Source organism: Rhipicephalus sanguineus, chromosome 6, assembly GCF_013339695.2.
Source record: "Rhipicephalus sanguineus isolate Rsan-2018 chromosome 6, BIME_Rsan_1.4, whole genome shotgun sequence".
Lineage (NCBI taxonomy): Eukaryota > Metazoa > Arthropoda > Arachnida > Ixodida > Ixodidae > Rhipicephalus > Rhipicephalus sanguineus.
In genome coordinates this window covers 104,135,746-104,151,328 of record NC_051181.1, presented here as the reverse complement: position 1 = coordinate 104,151,328, position 15,583 = coordinate 104,135,746, and the positions used below count along the sequence as shown (strand labels likewise).

General features: G+C 48.1%; 1 protein-coding gene across 4 annotated transcripts in view; it reads right to left on the bottom strand.

Annotated features, from left to right (window-relative positions):
• LOC119396075 (relaxin receptor 1) overlaps positions 1-15,583 on the bottom strand; it is a 226,969-nt gene that overhangs the window by 113,897 nt on the left and 97,489 nt on the right. The gene's annotated exons all lie outside the window — the stretch shown is intronic.

Below are 15,583 nucleotides of genomic sequence, written 5' to 3'. Positions count from 1 at the left end.
TCCCGGCACACCAGCGTAACCACGTGCACAGTGTAACCGGCGCACAAAACACTATAATCAAAAAGGGTGTCTGTTGGAGGGCAATCCCCTCGAAAAGTGTTTCGCTTGGCCATGATCCAACCTGCAATTTCGTGCTCTGTCGATGAGCTACAGCGGCGGACTGTCCATCTTTCTTCTAGAGAGCGTTGTAGAAGATACGCTTTAATCGAAAGCTACGGCAAGCCTTTATGTGCTTATGGATGCATCAGTGAAGGAAAAATACCTGAAATAATTCCTGAGCTCTTCGAAAATCACATTATGTAACGCTAATCTGCCAGCGGTCAAAGCCCGCGAGCACATTTAGCACCACATAGTAATGTTTACATTGTTTTTGTAAACTGATAGAATATTCTGTATTCGGAAGGACCGCAGGAATCAGCTTTATTGAAGTGTTTGGTTTTATTTTTGAAAGAGGGGCACGAAAAAGTAGGAACTGTGCAATTGGAAATCCTGCGCAAAGAGAACAAACTATTTACTCTATTTCTGTGCCTACAGGGTCGGCATCATCGTTTCCTACTTTTGGATACGCAATAACGTTCTAGAAACACTCACGTTATTTCATCAGAGGACGCGAAGGCACCGGCAGGCTGCATAAATTTTGGCCACGACCGGTCAGGAACGGGCGTCTCACACTTAAACTTCCACCCGGATGAAACGCGCTACTTGCCTGCCGTGGTCAAGACGGCTGTTTTTGCTCAGTGAAAAGCACGCCGTCAACCGCATAATAGACATGAACGCGTCTGTTGCCCAGGCGAAGCTTTGAGCCGGTAATTTTATGATCGTAAACCTCTCTCACCGCCAAGCACAAACAGCTCCCACCGGAGACGCCGACTGCACGGTGTCACAGTATGCGATCTTCAGCGTGATTGTATCAGTAATAGCACGCAACCGAAATACCGACAATGTATGCGACGAAATTTATGAGATCGGCCATTTTCTTTGCGTACAATTTCCAATCCCAGCTTTGCTTGCACATTGTCTTGCTGGAGACTGGCAGGTCGCCGGCGTCACCTTCAAGGTGGCGATCGCGATGAGAGACCCACTCGTGCTTGTGGTATCGCTTGCACGCAGCTTCTTTCCCGGTGACAGCATACGCGGACAACAAAATATTTCTCAACGCACCGTTATCTTCGATTCTTTCTGCTCAATGAATACAGATCGCCTCACGAACACGCGCTCATGCTCACTTACAAGATTCGACTGCTTCGATGTCAACCCACTGCAACCGAGCGGCGCCATCGCTGCTCAGGGGTGGGAAAACGTGAAATCGACACAGAAAACCATATAATAATAATAATATCTGGGGTTTAACGTCCCAAAACCACGAAATGATTGTGAGAGACGCCGTAGTGGAGGGCTCCGGAAATTTCGACCACCTGGGGTTCTTCAACGTGCACCTAAATCTAAGTACACGGGCCTCGAACATTTTCGCCTCCATCGAAAATGCAGCAGCCGCGGCCGGGATTCGATCCCGCGACCTTCGGGTCAGCAGTCGAGCGCCATAACCACTAGACCACCGTGGCGGGTACACAGAAAACCAGAAAACCAGAAGCAGCACAAAACGGAAATCTTTCATGGGGTAAGCTTTCTTACTCACAACGCAAACAATCCTGAACATAATACATATATATTTTTTTTATGTTTTATTTTATGCTACGTATTCTACATAACCTAGCGTTCGCGGACAAAATGTAGAAGCGTAGTAAAAAAGTGTGTGCTTCGTCTGCGCAGCCTTGGCTGTGTTGCCCCAGAAGGTTGTCGCCATGTATAACTATGTTTCCGCTTCAAGTATAGAAGCATAGAAAAAGTATGCTCGCGTGAATATTTCGTAGAAAACTGAAACAAAAGCTCCACAGCCGTCTCATGGAAACGGGGAAACATTACTTAGCTTTGCCGCAATGCAAACGTTTTATGCGGTGAAGCGTAGCAAAAATTACAAGCGGCCGCTGTCACGGGACAAAGAGTGCTTCCAAAAAAACGCGTTTTTAATTACAGAGCACTTTAGGGGCCCGGGCTGCCGCATAATGCCGTATGCTGTCGTCGCTTCGCGTCACGCAGGCAAAACCACGTATAAAAATAGAAAGAAAGAGAGGGAGCAAGCCAGAGATAGACAGAGAGAGAAAGAAGGTGATGAGTAGGATGAAAAGTAGAAATAAACACAAATAAAGGCAGAAAAAAAAGACAGAAAGAACCGAAAAAGAGAAAACGAAAGAAAGAGAGGGGGAAAGAAAGAGAAAAGCGAAGAGAAACAAAGAAGGCTGCCCCCAGTTCCGCACTTGCTTCAGGCTTGGCATTACCAGTACGAAGCTGCCTTCATGTTGTTGTTTTTTTTTTTCAGAATGGGTTTCGCGGACCCCCATAAATGGCATCGCGGACCCCCATTTAAACACCACTGAGTCAGGCAAACTGAAATAACCGCCGACGCATTAGCGAGCTGACGTCCTCAGTCAATCGTTGTTTCGCCGAAGGCACGTCGGCCTCGATTATTTAGTAGTAATTGAAAATTTCCGAAGAAAAAACCCCGTCAAGCCCGTCGCCGAATATGGTGCCCAATATATACCGGTGCCTCCGTGCGGTAACTTTGGGAGAATTGCCGCTCCGTCAAATGCGTGACAGCCCCGGAGCACTCGGAAGCCTTGGCATTATACAATGCACAGTGCTTTAGAGTGAACGCTGCCATTGTTCTAGACGTCACCGATTCCGTCACCCGCGCGTTTTTATGTGCATTGTATCAGGGCCTACTTTGTTGAAATGATTTTCGTCTCAAGTAGGCAAGAAATGCAACCCGGCACATATTTCGAGATTCTTTATTATTATTTATTTTGTGCCTGCTTCTTGGTTGCGAGATGTTTTGACGCGCTCTTCCTCTATTCTTCGCAAAGTGCGCAGTTACATGCCTCGAAAATTTCAGATGCGTCAGAGTATATATTGTGCGGAAAAGAATTACATGGATTTGTGTTGTAGGGAAAAAAACGCGCGCGTCCTCTACACAGAAAATTATTTATGAGACTATTTCAGTATATGAGCATTTACACATTGCTGTTGTCGCCGAAAAAATACAGGCTGCTCTTTCTGCACATCATAGAATACATAAAGAAAAAAAAAAGAAAAAAATTAAGTCAGATTCGCAGTAGTCGTGTCAAGGCTCAAGTAAGTGCGCATCTGGGTGGCGTTCTTTGTTCCTCTTTATTTTACTCTTTTTCTTCCTTTATATGTTTCTTTCCTTTTCTTTATTCTCTCTATTTTTTTCTACGTCTCTTTTTGTTTCTGTCAATTTCTAATTCTTTCTTTCTCTCTTTCTATCTTTCTTTCTCTTTCTTCCCATTCTTTTTCCCTCTCTCTCTCTCTCTTTCTCGATTCTTCTTTCTGTCTCTTACTGTCTACATTTTTCTCTTCCTTTCTTTGGTTCTCTCTCTTTCGGTCTTTCCCTTTCTTTCTGTCTATTTCTCTCTCTTTCTCTTTCCTTCTTATGCAGTCCTTTACTCCCTCCCCTTCTCCTTTCCCTCCTTCTCACCCCCACTTTTCTTTCCCAATCCCCTCGCTGTACTATACCAAGCAAGTGTATGTTATGCTCTGCTAGCGTGCCTGGATAGCCGAGTGGTTACGATCATCACGTTTGGATCGTGGGTACGCGGGTTTGAGTCCAGCTTCGTCAAATTTTTGTTCGCCAATAATTTTTCTCTTTCTATCTCTCTCTCTCTCTCTCTCTCTCTCTCTCTCTCTCTCTCTATCTTTGTGTGTGCTCGTTCTCTCGGCCATCAGAGTTATTGCATCCTACGCCGGACAAATCGGTGCATCGGGAGAGAGCGTGCCCGGCGCACATGTTCGGGGACAGCAGCAGAAGATGAAGAAGAGAATGAAAAGAGCGCGCGCCGGCCAAGTTTTTGCGTTGCGCGTGCCAGAAAGGTTGAGCCCATTCACAGTTATGATTATGATTACTTTATGAGAGCGTAATGGAATAACGCGTAACTCCGATAGGAAAGACACTAGTTCGCAAAATGAAATGGGAAGGAAAACAAAACAATATTTTAGCGCCGACAAGCTCGTTTACTGCGACACACACATTCATACACGCGCACACACACACGCGCACACACACACGCGCACACACACACGCGCACACACACACACGCACACACACGCACTCACGCGCACACACACACACACACACACACACACACACACACACACACACACTCACTCACTCACTCACTCACTCACTCACTCACTCACTCACTCACTCACTCACTCACACACACGCACACACACACAAACACAAGAACGCTTTAATGACGTCCTATTTTATGCAATTGATGTGGCTGTGCTGCTATGGACTGAACCTCTGTCACGGTGACAGCGATGTCATTACGCCGGCGGTGACAGCGCCGTCATTACGACGGCGCATGATTTACAGACATCTAAGCAAGCGAAAAGCCGCACTATGTTTAAGTTACCCAGTGAAAAATGCTCAGAATAATCGCTGTTCACGTATTGAGTTGCGCCATTGATAATGGCGCTGAAAATCTCCTCGCGCTCGATCCAGTTACGTCCACGCCTTGCCGGAGTCGCCGGCTGCAATCAATGCATTTTCATTCGTTTACTCGTGTTATCAAGGATGCGATGCTGTAAATCACTAAGACTTGATGCGGTGTGTGAGCTGTGCTTTGATAAAACACACTACTCTCAGAATGGATACAACTGCTATTCGTGCTTCAGGCGTCGCACTTTCTCTTCGTACTTTGTAAGCTCGTCGTGTGTAAGCCACGCAGCTACCAACACTGCGCCATGAACGCCACGCCGAATGAGTGCGGAGCGACGTTCAGCGCTTATTTCAAATTGAAGCAGTGTTCTTCTGCTACAGCCAAAGGCCGCGCGTCCATTACATGGTGGCGGTTGCAACAGATATCCAATACATCGATTTCCATAATACCACGCACTTGCGCGTTAAATATCGCAGCTTCAAGGAATATAGATCGATTATGATAAGGCGATGTTTTCTTTTTCACATTTTGTTCATCGGGCGCTTGGTCATCGGACGTGACTTAGAGGCCGGAGCCACGAAGTGATACCTGGGATCACCTATAGAGGCGTCCGTGCTAACGATCATCACGACGTCCTGCGCATGTTGTGAAGTGAAGCAATATAATGTAGCTCCAGTATAGAAAAATCTAAAAGAAAGAAAGTGCCCCATCAATTATTCGGCAACGTATGGTGCAATATACAGATGCCTCTTTGGCATTATATATATATATATATATATATATATATATATATATATATATATATATATATATATATATATATATATATATATATATATATATATACATATATTACTGAAGCAAAAAAGGGTCGCAATTCCACAGACGAGAGGAAGGCGCGCTTTTTTTTCATTTGGCATTCCGTGTGACTCGCACGGCGAGGCCATATGGCGGATGCACAGCAGAGGCCACGTAGACCGTGTGCCAGCACTTCGTTATCTTTTATTACAGCGATAGCTGTTGTGAGATCACAGCAGCAGCCGATTTTGGTGCCGTAGTCCGCGGCCGCCGCCGCCGGTGTCCGTAACAGTTATCACGCGCAAAAAAGAACGAAATGAGGAAGAAATACAAGGTTACATCGGATTCGAACCCGGGCCATCTGCGCGGCAGTCGAGTATTCTACCGCGGACCAACGCTGGTTTTTTTTTCTTTAAAAAAAAAACCGACCAACGCTGGTGTTTGAAACTCCTTCGCAAAAGGACCCTACACAGGCGTCACGTCGGGCAAGGAATCGCGTTAACATTTCTAATATAGCGTGGTCGAAGTGCAATATAACACCCGGTGTCCCGCAACGCGAATCGCGTAACGAATAGTTCATTTAATGCTTACAACCCATTACAAAGGTCTCAGTCACAATTATTCATCATCATCAGCTACATGCAGCATCAACAAAGTGCACATAGTACCTTACACATGTGCGGCGGGTACCTCACTTATCCACAGAAAGGCGAATAATGACGTAGTGGGTACTGTCCTACATCACAAAACTTATAATTTATGGCGTAGTCGATACCTCGAGGAAAGCCAAAAACTTCGAACACCAGTTGGCCTTGCTGAAGCACGAAGCTGCGCTCAGAATTGGTATCAGGCAGTATCGTAATCGTCGGTGAATTTTTTTTTTAAATGCCAAGCATTTCTTAGCGAATTTGAGCGACTTTGAGTCTATCTATCTATCTATCTATCTATCTATCTATCTATCTATCTATCTATCTATCTATCTATCTATCTATCTATCTATCTATCTATCTATCTATCTATCTATCTATCTATCTATCTATCTATCTATCTATCTATCTATCTATCTATCTATCTATCTAGCCACCTTCGACTTTGTGATATCCTGGCCGTTTCGTTAATGAGATGTATACCAAAATTGGTACGACACAACATGACCGTATTACGACCATAAATAACAGGTCATAACATGAAAATCATGACATGCACGTCATGAACAGCATGATTTACACGCCACGGTCTTGGGGCTCTTGCGGCCGTCTCGTTAATTTGATATATACCAAAATTGGTATTGCGTGACAAGAGTGTATGACAAACATAATGACAGGTCCTGAAGTGCAAATCACGACACGCGTGTCATGTACAGCATGATTTACATTACATGGTCCCGGGCCGCTCTCGGGCGTTTAAATGAATGGATACATACCAAAACCGGTAACACGAGACATTTCTGTGTGGCAAGCATAACTGACACATGGTAACATGAAAATCATGACATGCATGCCACTTACGACATGATTTACATGTCATGCTCATGGTGCCCTCGTGGCCATTTGGCTCGCTTGATATACACCACAATTGGCATTGTGCGACGATAATGCGTGATGAACGTAAATCAGTGGCGTTAAGGGGAAAATCATGACATGCAAGTCATGTACGACATGATTTACATGCCACGCTCATGGTGCACTCGCGGCCACTTCGCTCGCTTGATATACATCAAAAATTGGTACTGCGCGACGAGACTGTATGATGAACGTAAATCAGAGGTGGTAACGTGAAAATCGTGACATGCACGTCATGTACGACATGATTTACATGCCACGCCCATTGTCCGATTGCTGCTGTTTCGCTCGCTTGATATACACCAAAATTGGTATTGCGCGAAGATACTTTGTGATGAACGTAAATCAGTGGTGGTAACGGGAAAATCATGACATCGAAGTCATGTATGACATGATTGACGTGCTTCGCTCATGGTGCCCTCGCGGCCATTTGGCTCGCTTGATATGCACTAAAATTGGTATTGCGTGACGATACTGTGTGATGAATGTGAATCAGTGGTGATAACGGGAAAATCACCACACGCAAGTCATGTATGACATGATTTACATGCCACGCTCGTGGTGCCCACGCGGCCATTGGGCTCGCTTGATATACATCAAAAATTGGTTTTGTGCGACGATACTCTATGATGAACGTAAATCAGTGGCCCCGCCAAGGTGGTTTAGTAGTTATGGCACCCGACTGCTGACCCGAAGGTCGCGGGATCAAATCCCGGCCGCGGCGGCTGCATTTTCGATGGAGGCGAAAATGTTTGAGGCCCGTGTACTTAGATTTAGGTGCACGTTAAAGAACCCCAGGTGGTCAAAATTTCCGGAGCCCTCCACCACGGCGTCTCTCATAATCATATTGTGGTTTTGGGACGTTAAACCCCAAATTTATAACGTAAATCAGTGATGGTAACTTGAAAATCATGATATGCATATATTTACAGCATGATTTACATGCCACGCTCATTGTCCGATTGCTGACATTTCCCTCGCATGATATACACCAAAATAGGTGTTGCGCGACACGACAGCATGACGATCGTAAATCATCATCATCATCATCAGCCTGTCTACGCCCACTGCAGGGCAAAGGCCTCTCCCATGTTCCGCCAATCAACCCGGTCCTGTGCTTTCTGCTGCCACGTTATACCTGCAAACTTCTCTTAATCTCATGGAAAGGAAAATGATAGGTGTAATCTTAAGAGACAGGAAGAGAGCAGAGTGGGTCAGGGAACAAACGGGGGTTAAGGACATCATAGTTGAAATCAAGAAGAAGAAATGGATATGGGCCGGGCACGTAGCACGTCGGCAGGATAACCGGTGGTCATTAAGGGTAACTGACTGGATTCCAAGAGATGGCAAACGCGTGAGGGGGAGACAGAAAATGAGGTGGGTAGATCGTAAATAAGAGGTGGTAACATCATGACGTGCAAGTCATGTATGACATGATTTACATGCCACGCTCATGGCGTACTCGCAGCCGTTTAGCTCGCTTGATATGCACCAAAACTGGTACGCACTTGGCAGCGTTCACAGCTAGGGTTGTCCGAACGGCGAATGAGGCCGTGTGGCTCCATTGGTGACGCAGAAGCGGCCATCTTGGAGGTTTTGGTACCTAACGTCATCACGACTGCCATACTGCTGCGTGTAGTCACCAGAATTGGTACTGTAGCCTGACGTCAAGCTAGTGTCGGTGTCGGTAGGTGCACCATGGAAAAGTTTACTTTATTACCAAAATAATAAAATATCTTATCAGCATTTGCTGAGCTTCACGCTTGCTCAGAGCCATCACTGCATAGAGGAGATTTGTATGGCGGAGTAAACCCGCCTTCGAAAAATGTTGTCAGTACACTGTAGCGTCATCGTCATTTTCCAACCACCGCGCCGCGTCTCTCGCGCAGCTCATGCTGAGCGCTCGAGGCGTGAGGAGGAAGAGCCAGTTAAGAACGTGCTCACGCCCCTGGGCGCTGGACGCCGGCAGCCGCTGCCGCTCTGCTTCTACTATGGCCTTCTAATAATGTAGCGAGAACGGCCCGGTCACGTCGGCCGCCGTCACGTCTCTCACGTCTCCGTCGCTTGCTACAACACCTTTAAGATGGAACGCCTACATTCTTCTGCAGTCCGGCCATATTCAAAGCGATCGTACCTAGTGTTTCCAGTACACGCCTCTACTAATTAACACGTGTTTTAGCGAACCCCAAGAAGTCTTTTGATAAACAATAACCGGCCAAGATCTAAGCGTTGTTGCAAGTGACGATAGATGTTTTGCCAGAGACCTATGATTGAAACGCAACCCTTGCTGGACACCCAGATAGCCTTCAGCGACCCTTAAGCTATGTCGTTCTTCAGCGCCCCAAATGCACGCAACGCGTAGCTTCCTGGATGGATTTTTAAAATAATTGCGTCGTGTGTTATGCAGGTTTAGTGTTTTGAGATTGTTTCATTGAGGCAAGGCCTCTGACCGGAAAAGGAGGGAGCCATTTTCAAACACACACAAAAAATTGACTTTATCACACACACGGGAAAGAAGAGAAAAGGAAAAAAATAGGCAACGGCACCAAATAAAGTCAAGCTACGCCTAAGTTAACACCATGGTGACCGGAGCTATCAAATGTATCTACGTTCCAAGGAACGTTCCAAAGAAACGAAGTCACCGGTTATTTAGTCGCTGGTGGTGGCTCGGGCGGCGGAGTCGTCGCCGACACGTTGACGGCGACGGAGCTCGTGCAGCGGACGAGGAGTCCAGTCGGCGCAGAGGTTACCTGAGGGGGCGGCCTTGGCAAAGCGGCTGGCCACCTTCCTGACCACGTACCGAGCGTGGAATCTGGCGGCGAGATTTCAGAAAGATGCGGAAAGACGGGGCGGCGAAAATTTATATGCATATTCGCAAATTCCATGGTGCGTGCACTTCTTCGCTTCTTTTATAGCACAGTTCACCATATATATATTTGGTAAATAAATCTACGCTGTTGGTTTTCGTAAAGATGCTGCTTACATCTGGTCTGTGAAAGTGGTCAAATGATGAACTGTTCGTATTCTTAATGATAGACAACCAATACATGACTGCTGTATTTGGTTGGGCATTGCACACGCACACACATTATACTAACAAGATTATATATATATATATATATATATATATATATATATATATATATATATATATATATATATATATCATCTTTTCATGCGCATACTTGTGGCGCCCACCGCGCGCATTCCTCTGCCTTTGTGCCCCTTCACAAGAAAGCAAAGAGAAACTATTGTACCGTCCAAGGGCATAAAAACGACGACGCACTGCAACCATATCCGCTCTGACGAAGTCCGGTCTACCGGCCGCAACGTTAGTTAATAAATTATCAGCTGTTTTGGTTTGTTCGATGCGTGTACCTTCATTTGCAAATATTTCTTGGGGTTCAGCGACAATACTTCTTCCGATGCGGCCGTGGGCCCGGCTTTCGTCAGAATGAAACGGGGACATTGGAATGGTCACTTATAAGCCAGCGGCACTTGGAACAGAGACGAAAATGAAGCGACCTGCCCATCCGTAAAAGCTGTCTTACCGCCTGCAGACACGGCGATTTCGCACCTTGAGGCCCGCATCGACGAGCTCGCCGCCTCAATTGCCGCACTCCGGAGACCCCTCCAGAAGACCCGTTGGCCTCGCCCCCTCATCTCACTCTTCCAGGCACCCGACATGCTCGGAGTCCCAGCCCCTCACCTCTCTGCTGGTACCACCGGCGTTTCCGACACCGAGCCGTGAAGTGCACACATCTCTGCTCGTGGTCGCGAAGCGCTGGCCGGGATCACAGATGGCGTCGTGTGGTCTCGCTTCTCGTCCCAGCCTCCTTTTCATGATAACCGATCAGTTACCCGGTGCCAGGTTCTTTTTATAGATACGGATGCAGATATTAGCGTTGTGCCCCTGACTAAGGCTGATCGTTCCAAGTCACCTGGACAGTGGCTTCGTGCTGCCAACGCCTGGTCTATATATAGCGACTTACCGACTCCAATCCCTCACTCGACTTCGACCTTCGCCGCACTTTCTGGTGGGTTTTTGTCCTCGCACGCGTGGTTCAACCAATCATGAGCTCGGAATTCCTGTCATACTTCGATTTGGACGTCAGCGTGCGGCGGCGTCGCCTCATAGACGGTCAGACTCGTCATTCCATCTATGGAGTCCTATGCGACCTTGCTCCTATGGGCATCCGCATGCTGGTACTTTCCTCTCAATTCGAAAAAAAAATTTGGCAAGTTTTCCATAGGTAACAAAACCGTGCAACCTCACTCAGCTGCCTAAGCATACGGTGACACATGACACCGTCACCCGTGGTTTACTAGCAGCCGCCGACCACGCCGCTTGTTTGGGAACCGTTCCGTTATCGCCAAACGGGAGTTTGACCACATGCTGCAGCTCGTGATTATACGAACGCCGTCAAGCGCGTGGGCTTCTCCGCTGCATCTTGTACCAAAGCGTGATCCCGGTGACTGGCGTTCTTGTGAAGACTATCGAGCGTTGAATGCTAAGCCTGTCTATGACAGCTATCCCCTACCTCACATCCAGGATTTTACATCACGTCTCAACGCCTGCATCATTTTCAGCAAAGTGGACCTCCTTAAGGCGTACCACCAAATTCTCCTCGAGCCCGCCGACATAGCTATGACCGCCATCACGACGCCATTTGCTTTGTTTGAGTACGTTCGGATGCCTTTTGGACTCCGCGATTCGGTTCAAACTTTCCAGCGGTTAATCTTAAGTCACACGGGGCCTCCCTACTGTGTTTGCGTACCTTTATGATGTCCTAACCGCCAGCCAGACGTCTGAAGATCACAAGGAACATCTACGCGCTCTGTCCCAACGTCTACAGCACGGCCACGTTGTGAAAGCCTCCAAGTGTGTTTTCGACGCATCCGACCTCGCGTTTTAGGGCCATCACATATCATCCGAAGGTATACGCCCTCTCCGGTTTCACGTTAATCCAATCCAGGATTATCCTCAGCCTACAACACTGCGCCAGTTACGCCAATTCCTGGGGCTTGTAAAATTTTCCAGGTGCTTCATACCACACTGCGCGTAACTGCTTCGACCGCTCACCGACTTCCTTCGGTGAACCGCCGGCCCTTCCTCTGTCATTTCTTGGTCATCAGAAGCCCAGCCCTCCTATACTGCTGCCGAGCAAGCAGTCGCAGACGCCGTGGTTCTTATTCATTCGCGCAGCAATGCCCCCTACTCGGTTGATGGTGGAGGCATCCAGAATGGCCGTCCTAGCCGTCTTACAGCAATGCAATAAGTCCTATTGCAGACCCTTGTCTTTTTACTCTCGGAAACTACTTCCTGCTGAGACCCGCTACAGCGTCTTCGGCCAGGAGGTACTAGCCATCTACACTGCGATACAGAACATTCGGCATTTTCTGGAAGGATGCTCGTTTTACGTAACGACTGATCATAAGTCACTGACGTATGTTTTAAGCACAAACTCATCCAAGTACGTGCCCCGTGAAATCCGTCATCTTGCGTATATTTCGGAATTCCCAACCGACATCCGCCACGTGAAAGGCGCTAACAACACCGTCGCAAATGCCCTCTCTCGTATAGCCGTGGTTGACTCATCTCCAACCATCGATTGGGCCTCATTCTCCTCCGCACATCAGAATGATAGAGAGCTCGCCGCTTTTCGGGAGAACCCCCTTATCTCCGACTATGCCTGGTGCCCCATGCATTACAATCTGAGCCCCTGTGGTGCGATATCTCGGCTGACCTTGCCCGCCCTTTAGTTCCAGCTTCATTTTCCACTCTCTACACGATATCTGTCACCCAGGCATTCGGGCTACTCAGCGCCTTCTCACCCAGCGCTGTGTCTGCCCAGGAATCAACGATGATATTCGTGCTTCGACGCGCATGTGCGTGCCCTGCCAGATGACAAGGATCTCCCGGCATACCAAGACGCATCCGCTAGCTTTCCTTCTACACGGCCGTCGTTTCTACCATGTCCATCCTTAAACTTTGTGCCCTCTCCCCGTGTCTCAAGGTTACCGTTATCTACTCACCATGGTCGATCGTTTCCCGCGCTGGCCGGAGGCTATTACCATTCATGATATCACTGCTGAGACGGTTGCCCACGCTTTCATTTCGACGTGGGTGTCTCGTTTTGGCTGCCCTGGCACCGTGACAACAGACCGTGGACGTCAATTAGAATTCTCGTTATTAGATGCGAAGCATTTTACAGCGGAGTTCAAACCGATAGTGGTGCTGGTGTGCGGCGTGACCACCCTTACTGCGCATGCGCATACCCTCTCCACTCCTCCTATCCTTTCTCCTCTCCATTTTCCCTCTCTCCACTTCACCTCTCCCCTCCCCCTCTCCACTGTTCCTCTGAAACGCAGGCTAGACATGCCGAAATTATCTCCTGCGCAACGCCGCGATGAGCGCCAGCGCATGCGCGTCCCCTCATCCTTTCTCTCTTCTCCTACGCTGCTCCCTCTCGCGCGCCTGTCGACCGCGTTACCCGCTCGCCCTGAGAGAATTAACGGCCAGGCTAGAGGGAAGACACGACGCGCGTAGCGTTCCTCTTCGCATTCCACGACGCGAGGTCGGTAGCATGCCCAACGAACGCCAACGGAACGCGATCGTGCAAGCACTCCAGCTTCGCATCGCTTCATGGTCCCCTTTAGCGGAAATTGGTGTAACTTTTACTTGCCTTAATCGCATCCCAGGAGACAGAAATCGCCGCACCACTGCGTATCATCCCTGCGCCAACGGCGTGGTGGAACGCCTTCACCGACCGCTGAATACCGCTCTGACCACCCGCCTTAATAGTGTCACCTGGGTTGATGCCTTGCCCCTGGAGCTCCTGAGTTTACGGGCTGTAATCCGGGCAGACCTGCAGTGCTTAGCAGCAGAGATGGTGTATGGAAGTTCTCTGCGGCTTCCTGGAGACTTCTTCACGTCAACGAAGCTACCAGCCCGGCCGCAACAATTTCTACAACGCCTCCTGGACTGCGTTCAAGACCTCCGGCCCACTCCAGCCCGGCATTCCCACCCTAAAACAATATTCGTCCACCCTGGCCTGGCCACTTCGACACAAGCTTTCGTTCGCCGCTACGCAGTCCGACCACCTTTAACACCAGCCTACGACGGACCATTCCGCGTCCTTAACCGCACCCCAAAAACTGCCACTCTCTACAGAACGGTCGCGAAGAGACAGTCAGCTTGGACCGACTTAAGCCGGCATACCTAATGACCGCCATAAAAAGCTTCGAATCCACGCATGTCCTCCCGTTGGACTGCCACAAAAGGCCTTCAATCACTTTCCGACTTCGAGTCTACAAGGGGTAGAGTTACTGTATACGCTAGCATATACAGTTAGGAGGAGGAAAATAAACTTTATTGATAACAAATGGGAGTGGGAATAGGGGAGCCAGGCTGCACGGGGGGCTAGATTGTAACTGTTACATGGAAGGCCCTCTAGCGCCATCCTTTGGGCAGCGAGGAAATCGGATAGCGCGCGACCCCAAGAAAAAAAATTGGCCGCGTATTTGTGTGGTTCGCTGCAAATGTCGTCGAAAGACGATAGTCTTCTGCTGGCCGTATTACATGAGTCCTGGTCTCACCCGCGGCCACACGTGGTGCTGTTCCCAGGGCCACTGCCAGGTGGCAGCACCATATCGTCGGCAGAGGGCTTTTTCGTGCATAGCGTCGCATTTTCATCGTAGCCTAAAAAACACTAATGTCTTTAGAATTACGTATATATGTATTTTCTAGTAAAGGAACAAACCACCTAATACTTACGTATTGATGTTGCGCCTCAGATATGCGTAATAATTGCTTTTTGATCGACAATGTTCACAAGTATGAACGCAGCTACCAGTTAAAGACGGCTGGGCGTTCAGCAAGTGCTTAAACATTGGCCGGGTGGCTGAATCGTGTGACAGAAAGACAGACAGATCAAAATTTCGGCAAGTATCTTAAAAAAGACTATCGTATTTGATATCGTCTTTTAAAAAAATAAAGATGGCGCTTCGTGGTAGCACGTGAAGCAAGGGCTCGCGTTCCATGCTGGCATCAGTTCTGGTTTAGCCGTCTCTTTTCTTCGCTCCTGTGGCTTACGCGTACAAAATAAAGAGATGACAAACAACTTGGCTGTTCTCCGCTTTCGCCATTTCTTCTTTTTTCATGGGAAGTACTGGAAACGCATCACCTTTCACATATCAAACTAGGCCAGCTTTTTGCCATAAGTTCCAGCCTCTCCACGTCCTGTCACGTCCGTTGACGGTGGGGGACCTTGCCAGTCTCATTGCTTTGCTGTGTGTTTTCCCATTCTTCATTTCTTACGTTTTCTTAGGGAGCGACGGTAAAGCGCCAAGTTTCATATACCCGACCAGCCCAGATTTCTTTCAAGCTCGTGGACGCGAGTTTCAGTTATTTCTGTCCACAGCGTCTCATATGATGGGGTCGATACTGCAACACCAGTGTACTTAGATTTATGCGCACGCCAAAACAAAAATACCCCCAGAACTTCAAAATTATTCGGGAATAAGCCGCCCCGCGCCCCCATATGACGTCTCCCATAATTAGGTCCTAGATTTGGCGCGTAATTTGTTTTCAGTTTTTTTTCCATTGCGCAGGTATTTTGTTACAATATTTACGGGCACTGGTTGTGCAGATGAAACAGGAATTCGAAGCTGCAGGAGGGAAATCGTCTTAGAGACCGCAGC